The 19,753-nt window shown below is 36.7% G+C and overlaps 1 long non-coding RNA gene across 1 annotated transcript; it reads right to left on the bottom strand.

The window, feature by feature from the left end:
- Window positions 1-394: 394 nt before the first annotated feature.
- On the bottom strand, window positions 395-6,577 carry LOC139935143 (uncharacterized). The gene is made up of 2 exons (XR_011785767.1): window positions 3,633-6,577; window positions 395-2,959 (listed from the first exon to the last, which is right to left on the bottom strand). It is a non-coding gene; the product is annotated as an uncharacterized lncRNA (long non-coding RNA).
- Between the last annotated feature and the right edge of the window lie 13,176 nt (window positions 6,578-19,753).

Genomic DNA, 19,753 nt, shown 5'->3' with positions numbered 1-19,753 from the left:
AATAGTCAATTAATTCTGTTGGCGTGCTTCATATAAAACATTTACAGTTACGGCTGGAAGTAAACAAAATACAATTAGTTAAAAATATATAGATTACTTGACACAATGACAAGAAGCAGGTAAGTAAGAGTGGTGTGAAACCACAGCAATTACAGACAACTGAATAAATATAAAACACATTAGTTGAATATACATTAATAAGAACCACAAAACAATTTATAAATACAGTGTAAACAGATAAACGGTGGTGAACCAGACCTCCAAATAGCTGACACCCAGCATACAAAAACAGTTGAAAACAAGTGCAAAACAAAAACCACTCAGAACAGGTCTGAATGGAACAAAACAGAAATGTCCATCTATTTGGGGGAGGGGGGTGTTCTAGATCATTGTTAAACAATTGCCTAAGTACATGATTATCTCTTAAGTATCTGTCGCTCACTGACCTTGGTTAAGTCTCTCTGTGGCTCTCTGATAATTTTGAGACCCAAGTCTAACAATCCTTTTCAAACTGTTTTTGTTCTTGACACTTAAGTTACAAAATACAAGGAAATAAATGAAAAACATAACACACTTTCAATAAACAACTGATAAAACAGACTGTTCAACTGTTGAACAGAACAGGGCAAAATTTCAAAGAGCTGCTTAATGGTTAGCAATTTTTTTTGCTTAACGTAGCAAAAATAATCGCTTAAACCATGGAGGATGTACACATATTTCACGAGGTTAAGCACGTAAACAAACGGCACGCACAAGATTGTAAATCATTTGCTGCAGCAAAATAGAAGAAGGTAGGCCCCCTACTGACAAAATGGCGGGCAATATAAATGCAGAGTGGCGATAAAACAAAAATTAACGCCTTCTCTGTCTTCCATGTACTATTTGTAATGATTCAAAGCGCCACTTGAAAGGTTTACACAACCTGAGAGAAAATAAGAAGATAATACTTTGTACATCATTCCTTAAACATTTCAGACGCGTTTACTTCGCTACACCTACCATACAAACACACGTCAAATACACACCCAAATGCACTGCTGCACGCCACACCAATAACATATTGCAATTATGTTGCACTGTGTGTGTGTGAAGGGCCCAATGGCATAGGGCTGTTTAACAGTAAGAAAATTTGTTTGCTTAACATAGCAACAAAAATTGCTTAAGCGTAAACCTATTTCACGAGCGAATGCTAGCTTAGGCACTTAACATTTTAGATGTTTGCTTTAGCAAAAAGCAAGGTGATGACAAATTGGCGTGCAAAATAACTGCGGAGTGGCAAGAAAAAAAGTCATCACCTTCTGTGGTCTGATATGTATTATTGTTTAATGGTTAAAAGTGCCCCTCGAAAGGTTTACACACTAACTTGAAAGAAAACAAGAAGATAATACATTGTACGATCATTTGTGAAGCTTTTTAGACACTCGTTTGGGTCACTACACCTACCCTCAAACACACATACAGTATACACCGCTGCGCCGGCACAATACAACATTCGCAGTAATGTTGCACTATGCGAATGGGGTGCAAATGCATAATAGAGGCTTGAAGGACCTTTAAAGCCTCTGTTTTTGATAATAATTAATTATTTTGAGTAATTACCAATATTGTCCACTGCCTATAATAAGTGAAACAAAGAAAGAGTATAACACATGATAACACAACTTATTAACCCAAATCACCTGACGTCTTTAAATGTATATAGCCCATTTCACAGCAACCATCTCAATGCGTTTTAGTGCCCTTGGCAAATAATATTCTTTAATCTTTCTAATCTAATAGCAAAAATAACACCTGGCACGTGATGATGAATTGAGCTGTAAGAACTTGACTCTCGATCATGAATATGTATGAGGTATAGTAACCTGTAATCTTAAACAAAACCACAAACAAAAACTTTAAAGGCACTGGACACTATTTTATGAAGTTGCAAGTTCTCCGGAGTTGATAGGGATGGTAGTTGAATGTGCGACAGACTCTGCGACAGAGATTTGCTGATGGCCTCTCTTGGTCTGTTCTCTTAGAAGTTTGTACACGAATTGAGTGAAGACCAGTAGTAAGGCATTTGACTATAAACATTTATGGATACCAGTAAAAAAAAGGGAAAAGGGGAAGTAGAAGATGATGGAAAAGGAGTGCAGTGAACCTATTCAAAAACATTGTTGTGCTTCCATTTGGGCCTCACATATCTGCAGATTTTGTAGTATTAAATAAATAAAATTAAAAAATAATTTCTTTTAGCGCGCATTTAACAATTACCATCTGAATGAGCTTGCATTGATTTAACGTCCCACTAAAAAACTGGGTCCTACACACTTTAAGATGAATTTTGCTTGGTTCATGAGTAATGAACTTTTGAATTACGAAATTTGAAGTAAAGGTCACATGGGATCATACATCAAGCAAGACTTATAACATAATTATTTATTTGCAAAAGTGCTTTGATATGCAACTACCTTGTAAGCTAACTATTAGTAATTAATGTTCTCATTTTAAAATAAATAAGAAAGTTAATTAATTAGTTTAAGCTAATTATTACACTTAATATTTCATGACCTTAGTTTTAACATGATAAAGAATCAGACTCAGTTGTGTCTTAGCAACAGGACTTATTAAAAAAGTCCCTCATAAGTTTGTTGACATCCATGAGAGGATTGAAATTGTGCATAATATTTATGCAAGTATCAAATGGAAGTGCTCTTTTCTTTGTCCTTTCAACATGTTCAAACATGAAATTCTAGGCCTGCTCATGAGTCTGTCTACACTGCTCTCCCTTTCAATGTTGGTTTTACATGTATCTTTCACACAATGATTTGTTGTCATGATAATTCTTAGCAGTATTACCTTAGCGTCCCTTGTTCCTAGGCAACATCTTAGCAGAATATGAACAACTGAAGAGGTTTTTCATGCGTATCTTATTTTCTTTTGTGCTTGCTTGTCTGGTCATATGCCTCTTACAGACCTGTGAAGAAAATGATTTGGGGTTGAAAAACAAAAGTGACTAAATTGGGACTCGAACCAAAGACCTCCAGATCAACGAGCTGGCGCTCTACCAACTGCGTCATCTAGCCCTATGTTGACAGTCTCCTCTTTTTAAAAATATTTTTGTTTGGGGTGAAAGTCAGAAGCCACACAACCAATAACTGTCATGTAGCAAGATATCTCACCCAGTGTGTGATGCCTGGCTACACTGCAGCTGTATGGCTGTGACTGACACTCCCCGGCCGAACAAAGAGGTTGACAAAAAAGGGTGACCGCTAACATAGGGCTTGATAGCTGAGTTGTTTTTTATAATGACCCCAAACTGCAAGCAATTAGCATACCGCAAGCTTCAAAAACATTGAGAGGGAACCAGTAGCTCTATCTTGATGCATCGTTATAAAGGGCGCTCTGCATAGTCTTTAACATAGAATGTGTCACTCACAGGAATAATTTAGATATCCAAATACGATCATTCAAAATCACACCTCAAAGGGTTTGTTTTGGCGACTAAATAATTAAATTGAAACTGTTTGAATTCTGGACGCAAAGCTTCAACACAGGAGTTCAGTAACTGTAAAACCTATTTGTTAGCAGTACTGGAGTTTAGCAAATTTATTTATAGACAAAATAACAAAAGATTGACAACAACTTACCTGGTATGTTGCAGGACGATGACAAAGATTTCACTGCAGTAAAGTTTCAATCGTACTTTATGGGCTCGGGTCTCTTACAAGAGGCCTTACTGCTGGGGTGCCTGTCCGCAAATCTTCTCGTACATCTCAGAGTGTCATAGTCTCAACAACTCCTACAAGTAAAATAAAGAATTGGGAATTGAGCAAAGGAAAATTTGCCCAGTCTGTTTCCTTTAGGTTTATTGTTTAAAAACAGTGTGACACTTTTGGTACTTGTCAAAAACTAGCCTTCACAACTGGTGTATCTCAACCTGTGCTTAAAATAACAAACCTGTGAAAATTTGAACTCAATTGGTCATCGAAGTTGCGAGATATTAATAAAAGAAAAAAACACCAAGTTGTCACACGAAGCTGTGTGCTTTCAGATGCTTGATTTCGAGACCTCAAGTTCTAAATCTGAGGTCTTGAAATCAAATGACGGGAAAATTACTTTTTTTCCGAAAACTACGTCTCTTCAGATGGAGCTGTTTCTAACAATGTTTTATACTATTAACCTCTCCTCATTACTCTTAACCAAGAAAGTTTTTTTAATAATAATTAATTATTTTGAGTAATAACCCAAATATTACCAGTTATTAACCCAAATCACCTGATGTCTTTACATGTATTTAGCACATTTTACAGTAACCTTCTCAATGCGTTTTAGTGCCCTTGGCAAATAAACATTCATTAACCTTTCTCAGCTAATAGCAAAAATAACACCTGGCACGTGATGATGAATTTAGCTGTAAGAACCTGACTCTCAATCATGAATATGATGAGGTATAGTAACCTGTAATCTTAAACAAAACCACAAACAAAAACTTTAAAGGCACTGGACACTATTTTATGAAGTTGCAAGTTCTCCAGAGTTGATAGGGATGGTAGTTGAATGTGCGACAGACTCTGCAGTGTCGAGATTTGCTGATGGCCTCTCTTGGTCGGCACGCTGTTCTCTTTGAACGTTTATGGAAACCAGTAAAAAAAAAAGATTGAGAAGGGGAAGTAGAAGTCGTTGGAAAAGGAGAGCAGTGAACCTATTCAAAACATTGTTGTGCTTTCATTTGGGCCTCACATATCTGCAGATTTTGTAGTATTAAATAAATAAAATTATTAACAAAATTTCTTTTAGCGCGCATTTAACAACTACAATCTGAATGAGCTTGCATTGATTTCACAACCCACCAAAATACTGGGTCCTACACACTTCAAGATGAATTTTGCTTGGTTCATGAGTAATGAACTTTTGAATTACGAAACTTGCAATTCCGGTTTGGGCTGGAAGTAAAGGTCTTATGGGATCATACTTAAAGCAAGATTTATAACATAGTTATTTATTTGCAAAAGTGCTTTGACATGCAACTACCTTGTAAGCTAACTATTGGTAATTAAGGTTCTCACGTCAAAATAAATAAGAAAGTTAATTAACTAGTTTAAGCTAATTTTTACACTTATCATTTCATGACCTTAGTTTTAACATGATATATAATCAGACTCGGTTGCGTGTCTTAGCAACAGGACTTATTAAAAAAGTCCCTTATAAGTTTGTTGACGTCCATGAGCGGATTGAAATTGTGCATAATATTTATGTAAGTATCAAGAGTAATATCCAGGACACAGTGTTTTAGAGACTAATTTGCTCCAATTCACAGATAAATGAAGACAATACAAAATGAGCAATATCGATATCAGAGCGACATGCAGGCAGTTTCTTGGCACAGTTATTCATCATCGTCGTCAGGTCAAGCATTTTTTGCCTTCCTTGACATGTTTCTTTAGGCACCTTTGTCTGCCATGGATGAGTTTTCAAAGTAGAAAATGTTCACCTAGTTTTTTGACAAGAGTAGTATGCACAATGTCCTTGGGATTGGCACTGCAGAATTTGTCAGAGCAGTATGCACAATGTCCTTGGGATTGGCACTGGACAATTTGTCAGGATTTGACCCGCCTGTCCACACAAGGGATGGCACAACTCTCCAGTTTGAATCCAGATTCAAATACCTTGAAGTTAACATGCAGGCAACCAATTAAGTAGGAAAACAGAGAAAACAAAGATATTTGAAGGAGAGCAATAGCGAAAGCTGCCACATTGCGCTGCATGGAACACTATAGGCTGAGACCCAAACTGGTATCTGATCTTGCTTTCAACATCTGGAATGGGGTTTCCTGGTAGGTATCTGTAATTATCAGTTAGTGTCTAGGTGGAGGTTAGTGTCTATAAGGGTTGGTCGTAGGCCTAGTTGTGGGTGTCTGTAAGTGTGGTTATGAGTGAGTGGTTAGGGTTATAGGATTAGTGTTATAGAAATCCCAGGTAGAACTATATAGGATTAGGGTTAGGATGAGGGTTTAGGATGACTGGGTTAGATTTGTGTCATGGACAGACACCTACAAGAAACCCCATCCCTGATATTGAATGCAAGATCACATAGCAGCTCTGGTCTCTCTGTTTGTTTCAAACCATTTCGCACGCCAACTAAGCGTAATTTTAAGACCTTTGCATTTCTCTGAGTCCCCTGCCCTCGTTTCCTCAGTTAGTTCAAGACACACAATTCTGATGTTCCCCTCCAAGACACAGTGGTACACAGGGGTTCAACAACCTACCACACGGCCAGACATCTAACCAAGATCCTCCATACATTAGTCTGGCCTCACATCAGCAACTAAAGTTTGACATTAATGTCAGTTTTGTCAGACAACACTTGATCATCAGTTCCTCAATCACTTTAGCAATTAGGATCCACAGATGACATTGACCATTGAACTAAAGGAGACTGATACCATCCCCCTTCCATGATGATTAAGTCACCAAAAAAGCGGATAGCAAAAGGAACACAGAGTGTGACCCTATTTGACCTTTACTTCTAGTATAAACACGGAAGTTAAAGCCAACGTCAGTTTTAAACTACATGTATTTGTAACCTATAGAGAAAAAGCGCTGCAGCTTGCTGTTTCGTTCCACTGATCAACAGGTTCAAAGATAGATAGATAGATAGATAGATAGATAGATAGATAGATAGATAGATAGATAGATAGATAGATAGATAGATAGATAGATAGATAGATAGATAGATACTAGATAGATAGATAGATAGATAGATAGATAGATAGATAGATAGATAGATAGATAGATAGATAGATAGATAGATAGATAGATAGATACTAGATAGATAGATAGATAGATAGATACTAGATAGATAGATAGATAGATAGATAGATAGATAGATAGATAGATAGATAGATAGATAGACAGATAAAGTTTTGTTCACAATTGTCATCATAGGTATAAACATCACTAGCAAAAAGGGGAAAAGTGTTTACTTTATTTATTTTTGTTTGAAAACTGATTATTGATGTGATTTATAAGAATCAGACATAATACTTACTTTATAAATCATCACACCAAAATAAATTCCTTTTTTTGTGAGTGATGACTAAAATGCCACTGACAAACAAATTTAGCGACACAACTGTAAAGCAATCAATAGTCGGGACATCTTCGACACTAGTCGCAATAGTCACCCATGCTTATAAATATTGTGTCATAAAAAACTCAAAGTTATAAAATAAACTTAAAGAATCATTCACACTGTATGGTTAAAGGCACTGGACATAAATGGTAACGGCCAAAGACCAGTATTCTCACTTGCATGCATCAAATAACAAACCTGGGAAAATTTGGACTCAATTTTGGTCATTTCAATTGCAAGAGAGTAGTGGAGCAGTTTCTCCAAATGTTTTCCACCATCAAACGCTCTCCAGCTGCAGATGCATAACAAAGGCTTCTCAGCTGAAGTATTTGACTATCTGAATGAGAAATTACCTCTTTCTAAAAAGAAATATGTGTCTTGCAAATTGTTTCACTATCAACAGTTCACCATAGCACGAGTTAGTTGTTCTATTAGCTGTCAGTGTAAAATTAAACCACCAATAGTCTACCAGCTAATTATTTAAAAAATAAGTTAACTTTATGCACGGTTTTCTCCAAACATAAATATTTGGCTGCCAGGATTTTTCAGCCCTTCGTAAAATTACTGAAAATATGCATGCATGGGTAATCTCAGGAGTCTACACTCATTATTGGGAAATCAAAATCAACTAATTTGTTTCATATCCTTTGGCTTTTTGTGGAAATAGTTTAGGTCAGAGAGTGCTCTGAAGTGTCTTCTGCTCAGAACTATAAGGTCATTAATGGAAATTTCATATTTCTAGTAATCAAAGAATCAAAAAGTGAAAAAAGCAAACAAATTTGAAAAAGTAAATTGATGAAAATCAACAAAGTATTGTTTTACTTTGAAACAAAGTTTTCTCTTTGCCAAATTCAAATCCCAATAAACCTCATTTACCAGGAGCTCAAAAATATGCAAGCATTTTTATGAGACCCATACAACTTGCAATGAAGACTGCATATAGTTCTGAACACTGTATTGACAACTGTTGCTTTGGTAAAATTCAATAAGGAATGCTGTCAAACTACCATTCCTATTTTAAAAGATGTTAAACTTTCATTCAGGATAAAGAATGATAGTTTTGGTTTCACCCTGACATCGATGTGTGTTAATACTCTATACTCTCCTGTGTATTTTCCCATGTCCTGTGAAAAGACCACTCAAGATGAATGCCCTAATTTTTTCAGTTACAGTTAATTCATGTCATGTTTTAAGAATGGACAATGCAATTACTACCAATAAAATGTAACAAAAATTATTGAGGTATTTTATTTAAGTGGGTGCAATGAAGACTATATAATGAAACCTACTAGAAATTTGTATATCATAGAACTAGTCCCTCAATCAGAAAATTGATAAAGATAAGCAAGAAATGAGAAGAGCGATGTCTTGTTGAAAGCTTGTTGCTGATTTCTTGTTCGGTGGCCAGGATGGAGTTTCTTGGTAAGAGTATGTTAAGTGTTGGCCGACAGAATTTCAGTTTCCTTGGTCAAGTCAGTTGTGTTGACCACATTCGACCTAAACCACAGACCCTAATCCTAACTCAACCCTAACCCTAAACCCTAAGTCCGTATCCAGACCCTGCTCACCTTCAAGAACCCTCAAAAACTACCAGGAACCAACTAAAGTAAGCTAAGGAATGTCTAGCTAAGCCCTACCTCAAGACCAATTCATCCACTTAATGCCAGCCGAAAAGGGTTACACCTATGTTGCCATATGTACCACAAAGTATGACCACCAAGTGGCTTAAGTTCTGTCCTCAAGAATGCCGTCTCCCAAGACCAACCAAAGCCAGCAGTAGAATGCTGCCATCTAAGCCCTACCTCAAGACCAATCAATCCACTTCATGCCAGTCGAAAAAAGTAACACCACTGTGGTCATAGCTACCACAAGTATGACCACAAGGTGACTAAAATGCTGTCAACTGACACCTACAAACGCCTACCAAGGAACCCTATCCTGGCCAATGAATGCAAGATCAACAACAAGCTACAGTGTCTACTTCAGTCTCAAGCTATCAGCACACCCACGTACTGTCTCAAACAGCATCGCATCACCAATTTCAGCCAGTACGTTTGAATCCTAGTAAATGTGTTTGTTGATCAAGAGTGTTCTTCAAAATTGTTAGGCAAAAAAAACCTTTCTATTCAAAGTAAAATATTCATTTGTTGATTTGTATTTACGTTTTCAAATTTTGTATGCATTTTTTCAAAGAATGATCTTTTGACTATTAGAAAAACGAAAGCCATTAATGACCTTATAGTTCCGAGCAGCATAACATTTTGCAACTACTGTAAGGAAAATGGATGAGAATGTGTATAAATTACTAATTGTTGATAGAATGTACCAGCTGAAGGCAAGTACATCTGTATTGTATTGATATTGTGTCCCCCTTCCTCCAAAAGTTAAAGGGACATGTAAGATCTACATGCAGATTTGACATTGTTGTACTGATGTGGTGTTACATAATATAGCTTACACAAGTCCCGTTTTATCTGCACTCATGTAGGTCTGGAGAAACATGCTGGTTACAAAGACTATGGCCTCTGTTGCTCCATGTCTTGGCTTTTGTGCCCTTCAAAAGACTCCCTTTGACTTTAAGATTTTCAAATGGAAGTGCTCTTTTCTTTGTCCTTTCAACATGTTCAAACATGAAATTCTAGGCCTGCTCATGAGTCTGTCTACACTGCTCTCCCTTTCAATGTTGGTTTTACATGTATCTTTCACACAATGATTTGTTGTCATGATAATTCTTAGCAGTATTACCTGAGCGTCCCTTGTTGTTAGGTAACATCTTAGCAGAATATGAACAACTGAAGAGGTTTTTCATGCGGATCTTATTTTCTTTTGTGCTTGCTTGTCTGGTCATATGCCTCTTACAGACCTGTGAAGAAAATGATTTGGGGTTGAAAAACAAAAGTGACAAAGAGTGGGACTCAAACCAAAGACCTCCAGATCAACGAGCTGGAGCTCTACCAACTGTGTCATCTAGCCCTATGTTGGCAGTGTCCCTTTTTACAAAATATTTTTGTTTTGGGTGAAAGTCAGAAGCCATACAACCATTAACAGTGGTGTAGCAAAAGATCACAACTTGGCTACACAGCAGCTGTATGGCTGTGACTGACACCCCCCGGCCAAACAAAAGGGTAACCGCTAAAATATGACTTGATAGCTCAGTTTGTTTTTTTATAATGATCCCAAACTGGAAGCAATTAGCATACTGCAAGCTTCAAAAACATTGAGAGGGAACCAGTAGCTCTATCTTGATGCATCGTTTTGCAGTGCGCTCTGCATAGTCTTCAACATAGAATGGGTCACTCACAGGATTAATTTAGATATGCAATATAGGATATTTCAAAATCACACATGAAGGGGCTCGTTTTGGTGACAACATAATTCTGATTTTTGGGTTTTCCCTTGTGGTTTCTATTGATATGTTTTAATTCTGGACGCAAAGCTTAAACACAGGAGTTCAGTAAAACATATTTGTCAGCAGTACTGGAGTTTAGCTTATTTATTTATCGATAAAAAACAACAATTTTACTGCAACTGACCTCGTATGTTCTAGGACAATGGCAAAGATTTCACTACAGTAAAGTTTCAATCGTACTTTATGGGCACGGGTCTCTTGCAAGAGGCCCTACTGCTGGGCTGCCTCCATGCACATCTACCGGCAAATCTTCCCGTACATCTTAGACTGTCATACGTGTAGTCTCAACAATTCCTACAAGTAAAATAAAACATTGGGAATTGAGCAAAGAAAAAAAGGCCCAGTCTGTTCCCTTTAGAGTTAATGTTTAAAGACACTGTGACACTAATGGTAATTGTCAAAAACTAGCCTTCACAGTTGGTGTATCTCAACATGTGCTTAAAATATCAAACCTGTGAAAATTTGATCTCAATCTCAATGGGTTGTTGAAGTTGCGAGATATTAAAAAAATTAAACAAAACAAGTGTGCACGAAGCTGTGTGCTTTCAGATGCTTGATTTTGAGACCTCAAGTTCTTAATTTTAGGTCTAAATATCAAACATGGGAAAATAACTTCTTTTTTCGAAAACTATGTCTCATCAGAGGGAGCTGTTTCTAACACTGTTTTATACTAAAGGCACAGGACACTAATGGTAGTTACTCTAAATAATTTTAAGCATAAACTTACTTGGTGATAAGCAATGGAGAGCTGTTGATAGTATAAAACATTGTGAGAAACAGCTCACCATTAAGTATGTTGCTTTTGAGGAAGAAGTAATTTCTCACGAAAATATTTGAATTGAACTTGAGACCTAATCTGAGGTCTCAAACTCAAGCATCTGAACGCACAAAATTTGTGCGCCAGGGTGTCTTTTTTTCTTCCATTATTCTACGGCCGATTTAGTTCACAGTTGCAAAGTTTTTTTTATTATATATGCATAATACGTTGAGATACACCAAGTGAGAAGACTGGTCTTGAACAATTAACGAAGGTGTCCAGTGCCTTTAAGTATTGCCATTTGTGGCGTTAGTCATTATAAAAACAACAATAATAATAATGCATTTATAATGCTATCTATCTAGTGTAAAATGTCTATTCCAAGGCGCAGCACACACAAATAACAAAGTAACAGAGAGAAATATAGAATACATGGACAAGTATATATTAATAATCTAAAACATGTTATAAGCTGGAGCTAAATAAATAAGTTTTCAGCAAGTTTGTTTAACAATTACCTGCAAGTACACTCAGAAAACAAATGGTAAAAAGATGTTATGTAAAAAAAGTTGTGTAAAAAACTACCTAAATTAAGTAAAACACGGCCAAAAATATGTACTGATTTGTAGTGTAAAAAAATCTATACATGTTTTGAGAGTAAGTATTGCAGTTAACAAAAGTTATGTAAGATTTACCGAAGTAAAGAGAAACTTTACATGGCATTGGTAGGTCTTACTAGGAACTGTGAAAAGAATCCGGTGTTTACATGCAAGTTATGTTTTTTGTTTTTCCCCTCGTGTGCGCACGCGCGTCTGCGTGACAAGTTGCTAACGTCTCAGTCCATGCAGTCATGTCGTTCGTGCTCGTCGAGCAAAAGTAACAAGAATGGAGATTTTTGCTCCTAGGTGGACGTATTAAAAGGTGAGTTTCTCAAAAGTTGTTACGATCTACAGTCATATCTACTGATGTGTGTCGTATTATTATTTGTTAGTTTTTACAACCATTCTGACCTACATGTTTGCCATGAACTTGAAGATGTATACAGCGCTATAGTGCTGCTATAACAAAACAACATATTGCAACACGTTACAACACATGCCCATTTTATAGCGCTGCAGACATCTTCACGTTTATGACAAAAATGTAGGCCGAAATGGTTGTAAAAACTAACAAATAATAATACGACACACATCAGTCTGTGTATATGACTGCAGATCGCAATTGTCTTTGAGAAACTCACCTTTCATTACGTCCATCAAGGAGCAAAATCCCCATGCTTGTAACTTTTGCTCGACGAGCACGAACAGGCAGTAAGGCCTTACTCAAACGTTCAGACGGGAAAAGGGTACAACGGTAAAAATATGTAATTGTGTACGACTACACACAATCCAAGTAAACATTTTACCTAAACAAACAGTAAAAAAATAATAATTACACAGCTATAAGGTAAATTAAAGTTTTAACCCATACAAAGGGTAACGCGGAATAGTTTTACATGTCATAAAAGTGTAAGGTTTACACAATCAATGTGTAATATTTTACATATCTAGCGTTTACTTAAAATTTAGGTAAATATGTTTACTCCTAAACGAAGTAAGTTTGTAAGTATTTGTTGTGTAAGTTTTACCCTGCAACGAACTGGTAAAAGTTTACCTAACTGTTAGCAGGTTCACCCCCTGCCTCTAAAACATGGTTTTTTTTACACAACTTGTGTAAATATTTTTCTGAGTGTAAAATCAAAGTAATGGGGTTTGAACAAAGAAAATTCAACATTCAAGTCCTGGTCTAGTCAGTTTTTCTTTGTTCAGTCAAATCTGAATTATTTAAAATCTACTTAAAATCTAGTTAGAATCGAAGTCAGATTCCCTTGTGGTTTTCTTACTTGATAAGTAAAATAAGGAGTACATGAAGTATACAAAGTATTCAAGGAATAATCTAAGACAAGTTACAAGCTTGAGTTAAATAAATGAGTTTTCAGGTAAAGCGCTCCAAAGTTCTTAAAGCACAAGTGGAATTTTACTCCCAAAATGGTGAACGTGGTAATCACTAGTAGCCACATGGCATTGATGCAATTGGTAGATACCTTGAACAAATTTGTTATGAGAATTATTTAATTTTAGGAATTCATAACTTAATTTGAACTATACAGAGTTCCCCTTAAAGGCAGTGGACACTCTTGGTAATTACTCAAAATAATTGTAAGCAATAAAACTTTCTTGGTAACTAGCAGTGGAGTAACACAGTATGAAAAAACGGCTCCATCTAAAGAAACCTAATTTTTGAGAAAGAAGTAATTTTTGCACAAATTTTATTTTGAGACCTCAAAACTAGATTTGGAGGTCACGACATCTAAAAGCCCCTATTTCGTGTGACAAGGTTGATTTTTCTTCCATATATTTCGCAACTTTGACGACCAATTGAGTTCAAATTTTCACAGGTTTGTTATTTTGTTCATACTTTGAGATACACCAAGTGAAAAGACTGGTCTTTAACAAATACAAAAAGTGTCCAGTGTCATTTTGCTGGAGTTTATTCAGGAAGCCAACTTAAATATTGAACTAAACAAGTTTTAAAGGCAGTGGACACTATTGTTAATTACTCAAAATAATTATCATCATAAAACCTTTCTTGATTACGAGTAATGGGGAGAGGTTGATTGTATAAACATTGTGAGAAACAGCTCCCTCTGAAGTGACGTAGTTATTGAGAAAGAAGTAATTTTCCACAAATTTGATTACCTCAAGTTTAGAATTTGAGGTCTCGAAATCAAGCATCAGAAAGCACACAACTTCGTGTGACAAGGGTGTTTTTTTTTCGTTATTATCTCGCAACTTCGACGACTGATTGAGCTCAAATTTTCAAATGTTTGTTATTTTAGTCTTTGACAATTACCAATAGTGTCCACTGTCTTTAAAAGGAATAAGACAACTTTAGACAAACACGGATGGTCACCTTATTACCTTAAAACAAATTTTTGTGGGGCCTTAACTTAAACAAACTGGACAGTGTTGGATATTACTAAGACAAATTGTGAGCAAAGAAACTTACTTGGTCAAAAACCATGGAGAGTGCTAAGTAGTATAGTTCATTGCAGTAACAAAAGACTTCAGGCCTGAAGCCTTTGTTAACAACTAAAAGCATAAAAAATGCGTCAAAAAAGGGTGTTTTTTCTTTTGTTATTCCCTTGCAAGTTCAATTACCAATTAAGTCCAAATGTTCGCAGATTTATTATGCATGTATTAGGATACACCAAGTAAGAATACTGGTCCTTGACAAGGACCAAAGGTGTCAAGTGCTTTTAATTTAAAAAAACTTAGTAAACCTAAGCCAAATAACTAAAAATGTAGCTTTTTGTTTCAACCAGATGCAACTTTAGACAAAAGAAAAAGGCCAAAGAAAAGTTACAAAGAAACAAAAAAGGGGTGTTGTTAGAAGGATATTATTAAGGAGTATACTAGAGTATTGGATGCAGGAATGAAACAGAGGTTTAAGCTACACTGAGGACAGACAGATATCATCAGAGAGTAGGGTGGAGTGTTAGATACAGGAAGGAAACAGAAGTTTCATGAAAAGAGGAACGAAATTAAGAGTGTTGTTGCTTCTATTGGTAACAAAGATAACTATACAAGTTAGGACAATTAGTGGTTCAATAGAGAAAGCGACTTAGGACAGACAGATATCCTTAGATAAAAGGCTAGAGATACATGAATGAAACAGAGGTTTTTTGAAATAGACAAAGAAACTAAATTTTCGTGGATTGTTCAGGGTTTTTGATTTGGGGTAAGAGCTAAGACAAATTTACCCAACTGATTTTATATACCCTTGAATCATTGTAGCTATGTAATGTAGTGGGAACTGGGTACTGCCCAAATGCAGCTGTTTTGCTAAGTCCAGATGCTTGACAATGTGGTCAAGTGCCACATTAAATTTTAGTCAATCAGTATTCCATGTCCTGTTTTGTAGGAATCTCTCACTTGACTGTCATGCGATCCGAGTGATACTGTGTATGAGGACATGATCCATGTGACAAGGCCCTCAAGGCCCTTGAGGATCATCACAAAGTGTGATAGAAAATTGTGTTGCTTGCTGTTTCCTTAGCAATGACCATGTAGGTCCTTAATGATGAACAAACGTCTCCAATTTGCTTACGTTGAAAATGTTGTTGGTGTTGAGCATGCCGAACAATATAAACCTGGCTGCGTTACCTGGCCTGCAAGGGGAGTGGTTCGTTAAGATAAATGCAAGTCCATGAACAATCATGAATCGTTGAAGCATGTGTCGTTTCCATCGACAGATATGTTGACAATCCTTAATCTCATTTCTGGAGAGAAGCGGTAAGTCAGCATCATGCTCGCGATCAATTCAAGACCTATGTTGTGTCCCCTTTTCCATCAGTTAGCACAAGTTGAGTTTTCTGGTTAGACAACAATGTTCTGACACCCCTACTGTATTCTAACCTAATCGAACCCAATCCTAATCCCTAACCCTAGGCCCTAACTGTTACCCTTTCCCTAAAACTAATCCTAGCCTTATCCCCTTACCATACCATGACCATACCATGACCATAACCAGGTTTCAGAACAAAGGTGTCTAACCAGAAGAAGGAGAACATGAAGTCGATGTAAAGGACTCATCATCAATAAGCAAACAGTAAGTTGTTTATCCAAAGAATGGAGCCATGGAAGCCTCATTGAAACCTTAGGTTGAAGGCTGGAGCCCGTGTTTGTTTTTGATCCATAGCAATACGAGGCAAACACATCTCATTTATACCCTCAGCTTGGTTGGGAGTTTCAGGCATTTGTTTCATTAGATATGATTTAGAAATCTTTCTATATCGTATTTCCGCCATGCAAAGTTAAAAATCCTAGATACGATTTAGCTGACTGAAAGTGGATATCGCAAGCCCAAGATGTCATTACATGTTGAGAGAGGAGTAGCTTGATGAGAGGATGTTACACTCAAGGTACCTGAACTTCTGTCAGTTAACGAAATAATAACCTCCAACTCTGAATAAGGCGGGTGGTGGGCTAAGTCCAGAACAAGTACAGGACAAGTCGACCCATTTATGCAACGACTGAAGCAAAGAATGCCTTGTTTAGACCTGAGCTTGAAAGCTGAAGTCTGTGTTTGTCCTTGGCTGTAGTGTAGTGTAGAGTAGGATAAGAAGGGACATTGTAAATAACCTCAGCTTGGTTGTGAGTTTCAGGCATTTGTTTCGCTAGATCAGCTTGGTTGTGGGTTTCAGGCATTTGTTCCCTAGATATGATTTAGCCGACCAAAGGTGGATAAAGAAAGCCAAAGACATCGACAGATGTTGGAAAAGGAGTAGCTTCAAAAGTGGATGTTACAGCCAAAGTACTTGAATTGCTGTTAGTTTGTGACAGATTTACCCGCAACGCTGACTGAGGGGTCAAGTACAACAAGTACAGGACTAACTAAGAGTACAAGAGTCGCTAAATAGAGAGAGCTACAGGGCTTATATAGATTTCATCAGAGTAGGCTAGAGTGTTAGACACATGAGGTTTCATGAAATAGAGAAAGAACTGAGGAGTGGTGTTGCTTGGCACTATTGGTTATTACTCAAAATAACTGTGAGCATAAATTAACTTACTTGGTAACGAGCATAGAGAGCTGTTAAAAGTTTAAAACATTGTGAGAAACGGCTCCCTCCGAAGTACATAGTTTTTGATCAAGAAGTAATTTCTCAGTAAAATATTTGAACTGATCTGGTAGACTCCCTTGGGCCATATATTGTTCTCTTATACGATCAGACACTGCATAAATGATGAGATAGAAACTTGCTATTGACTATATGAAAACATGAGTAAACTTTACAAATATACATTTATTATTGAAAAAAACAAATTCCTTGAATCTATTCATTTACTTTTATACTACGCTAAGTCATTATAATTTGTGTATATTCGTAGTCACTGTACAGCCCTTTGTAACTTTGGTAAGGCGCTCTATAACAAATATTTACTGTTATTATTACTATTATTACTTCATAATCGATGGCTTTGGGGAGTTTAAGTCAGAGAATAGACTCCGAAGTAAATATTCATCATTACAATGTACTCGCCGTTGGTTCATACATTCTATTAAAAATCTACAATTTCTCCTCAATTCTCCCTTAAGTATTTTGCAATTATCCTCTTCTCAGAACCATGAAGTCATCAATGGCAATTTCGTACTCGTAATGATCAAAAGGACATTAAACGTAGAATGCACACAAATTTCAAAAATAATATTATGAACAAAATATAGAAATTAATTTTGTACTATCAAAATGGAGGTTTCTTTTTAATTCTTGAAAACCATTCTTGATCAGTAAAACACGTATACAAGGAGCTCCAAGGAAATTGTACTTGACCCACACAAACTACAATAAAGCCTAATTACATTTCTGAGAAGCCATCATGATTGCATGTCAATATCATGCCTTCTCCCCATATGGTATTGTCAATTAAAGAATGTCAAATTGATTGACGTGAATGTCATTTTATGGTGTTGACTAACTTGCTTTAGTTGGTGACGTGGTGCTGTGCGAGGCAGACTAGTGGGTGACTGATTTTGGTGAGATGTCTGCTGCATTGTATGTTGGTAAACCTCTGGCACGATGGGCAGAGGGGAATATCGGGATTGTGTGACTTGCATTGAACAGGAAGCAAGGTCAGGAGGATGCAGAGGGCTGAGATGACGGTAAGTAGGTGTGTCGATGGCTTGAGACTGATGGAGAAACTGGAGAATGGTTGGTAATCTTGCGCCGATGCCAAAAATGGGGCCTATTGGTAAACGTTTGTAAGTGTTGGTCGACAGAATCTCAGTTACCTTGAGGTCGTAACCAGAGGTGGACATGATCACAGTCAAAAACAACCTAAACACAACCCCTAACCCTAAACCTAACTCTTAACTACAGTCCGTATTCAGATCCTGCAATCACTCAGAAAGGCCAAACTACCAAGGAACAACCAACAAGCCAAGCAGTGTCATCACCTAAGCTCTACCTCATGAAGAAAACAAACCCTAACACTAAACCTACTCAAGTTCAAAGGCAAAACAAAAGAATGTCGCAATATTTGTAGGTAAAAGCCAAGGTTCTTACTTAGTTGTGCAACATGATATTCCATTGACATCCTGGCATCAAACAGAACTCCCTTATTACCTACAGATTTGGCAAGTAAAATAGTTGTGTCTTCATGGGCACGTTCTTTAGGGGTTCTGACGTGCATAGAGTCGCTCTCTTCACCAACATACACACAAAAGAAGATTCCATCATCTCCAAACAACGCCTCTCATGATATCTTTGATATTATGTTTTCTGTGGCGATTGCATGGTCCATTTAACCACATTGTGTAAATTACGCGTAAACAATAAAACCACCCATTCTCATTGATACAATGCACTGACCTGAGTCTAATGTTCTGCTTGCAAGCTTGAGTGCAGAACTGACCTTGACACAAATAATGATGATCAACCATATCTGCAAATAAAGTTTTTGAACATAGGTTTAACTGACCTGGATTTTTAACAGATTTTTGTGAAGAGCAAGGATAACAGCCATCAGAACAGATTTACAACAGTACGAACTGATGCCCCCATAAATGTGCTCTTCCATGTAGTAGGGTAGTATTTGACTTTCCACAACAACTTGTTACTGACAGGAGTGTTGCTTTTCTTCTTTTAAGATCAAACCCCTCTGTTTTTCAATAAGAATTTTGTTTTTAAAATGTGGTTTGGTGATAACACAAACTGTGCCATTGTGCTCTCATACCCCCTACTTATATATCATCTTGAAGCTACCTCTTTTTACATTTACACATACAAAACGCATAGGGTCCCAATAAAATGCAATCTATAGTTTGTAAACTGTTGTTCGTATATTTGTGGAGTAAAAGAAATGTTGTTTTTTAAAAAAGCAGGAAAAAACACAATTTAGGGCCAAGATAAATCTGTGTGGATCATTCTTTAGTAATGTTAAAATTACGCTTTTTGTACATGGACCAATGGTCATTGTGAACCAGTGTTGTCTGCAGATAACATCGATTACCAACCATAAGGCAACCATTACTGAAATGCAAGGATTCTAAAAGACAGTGAGAATTTGTGCAATTGTATTTCCTGGACGAGAGAGTAACGCTCAGTGAGAGTACAAAGAACAGTGTAGTCATGTAAACGTGAGGGGCAAAACATTTTGAGTACAGTGTTTTGTTTTGCTGTCACTCTATAAGCATATGATACAATTCATGGAGACAATACAGCAGAACAAGCTAACCAATACTTAAGTATGTATTCTCTGCATCTGTACTCATGTCCGTCTAAACTGATGCCTTTTCATAATTTTGTTCTAATATTTCACTAATGATTAGTTTTCATGATAATTCAAAGCAGTTTTACCTTAACATCCCTTGTGGCCAGACAACATCTGAGCAGAACTCAAACACTATGAGCTCATTCTATTATGAGCTT

The sequence above is a fragment of the Asterias amurensis genome, chromosome 3 (assembly GCF_032118995.1).
Source record: "Asterias amurensis chromosome 3, ASM3211899v1".
NCBI lineage: Eukaryota > Metazoa > Echinodermata > Asteroidea > Forcipulatida > Asteriidae > Asterias > Asterias amurensis.
Note: the sequence above shows the minus strand (reverse complement) of the source record. Positions and strands in the feature narration are given on the sequence as shown.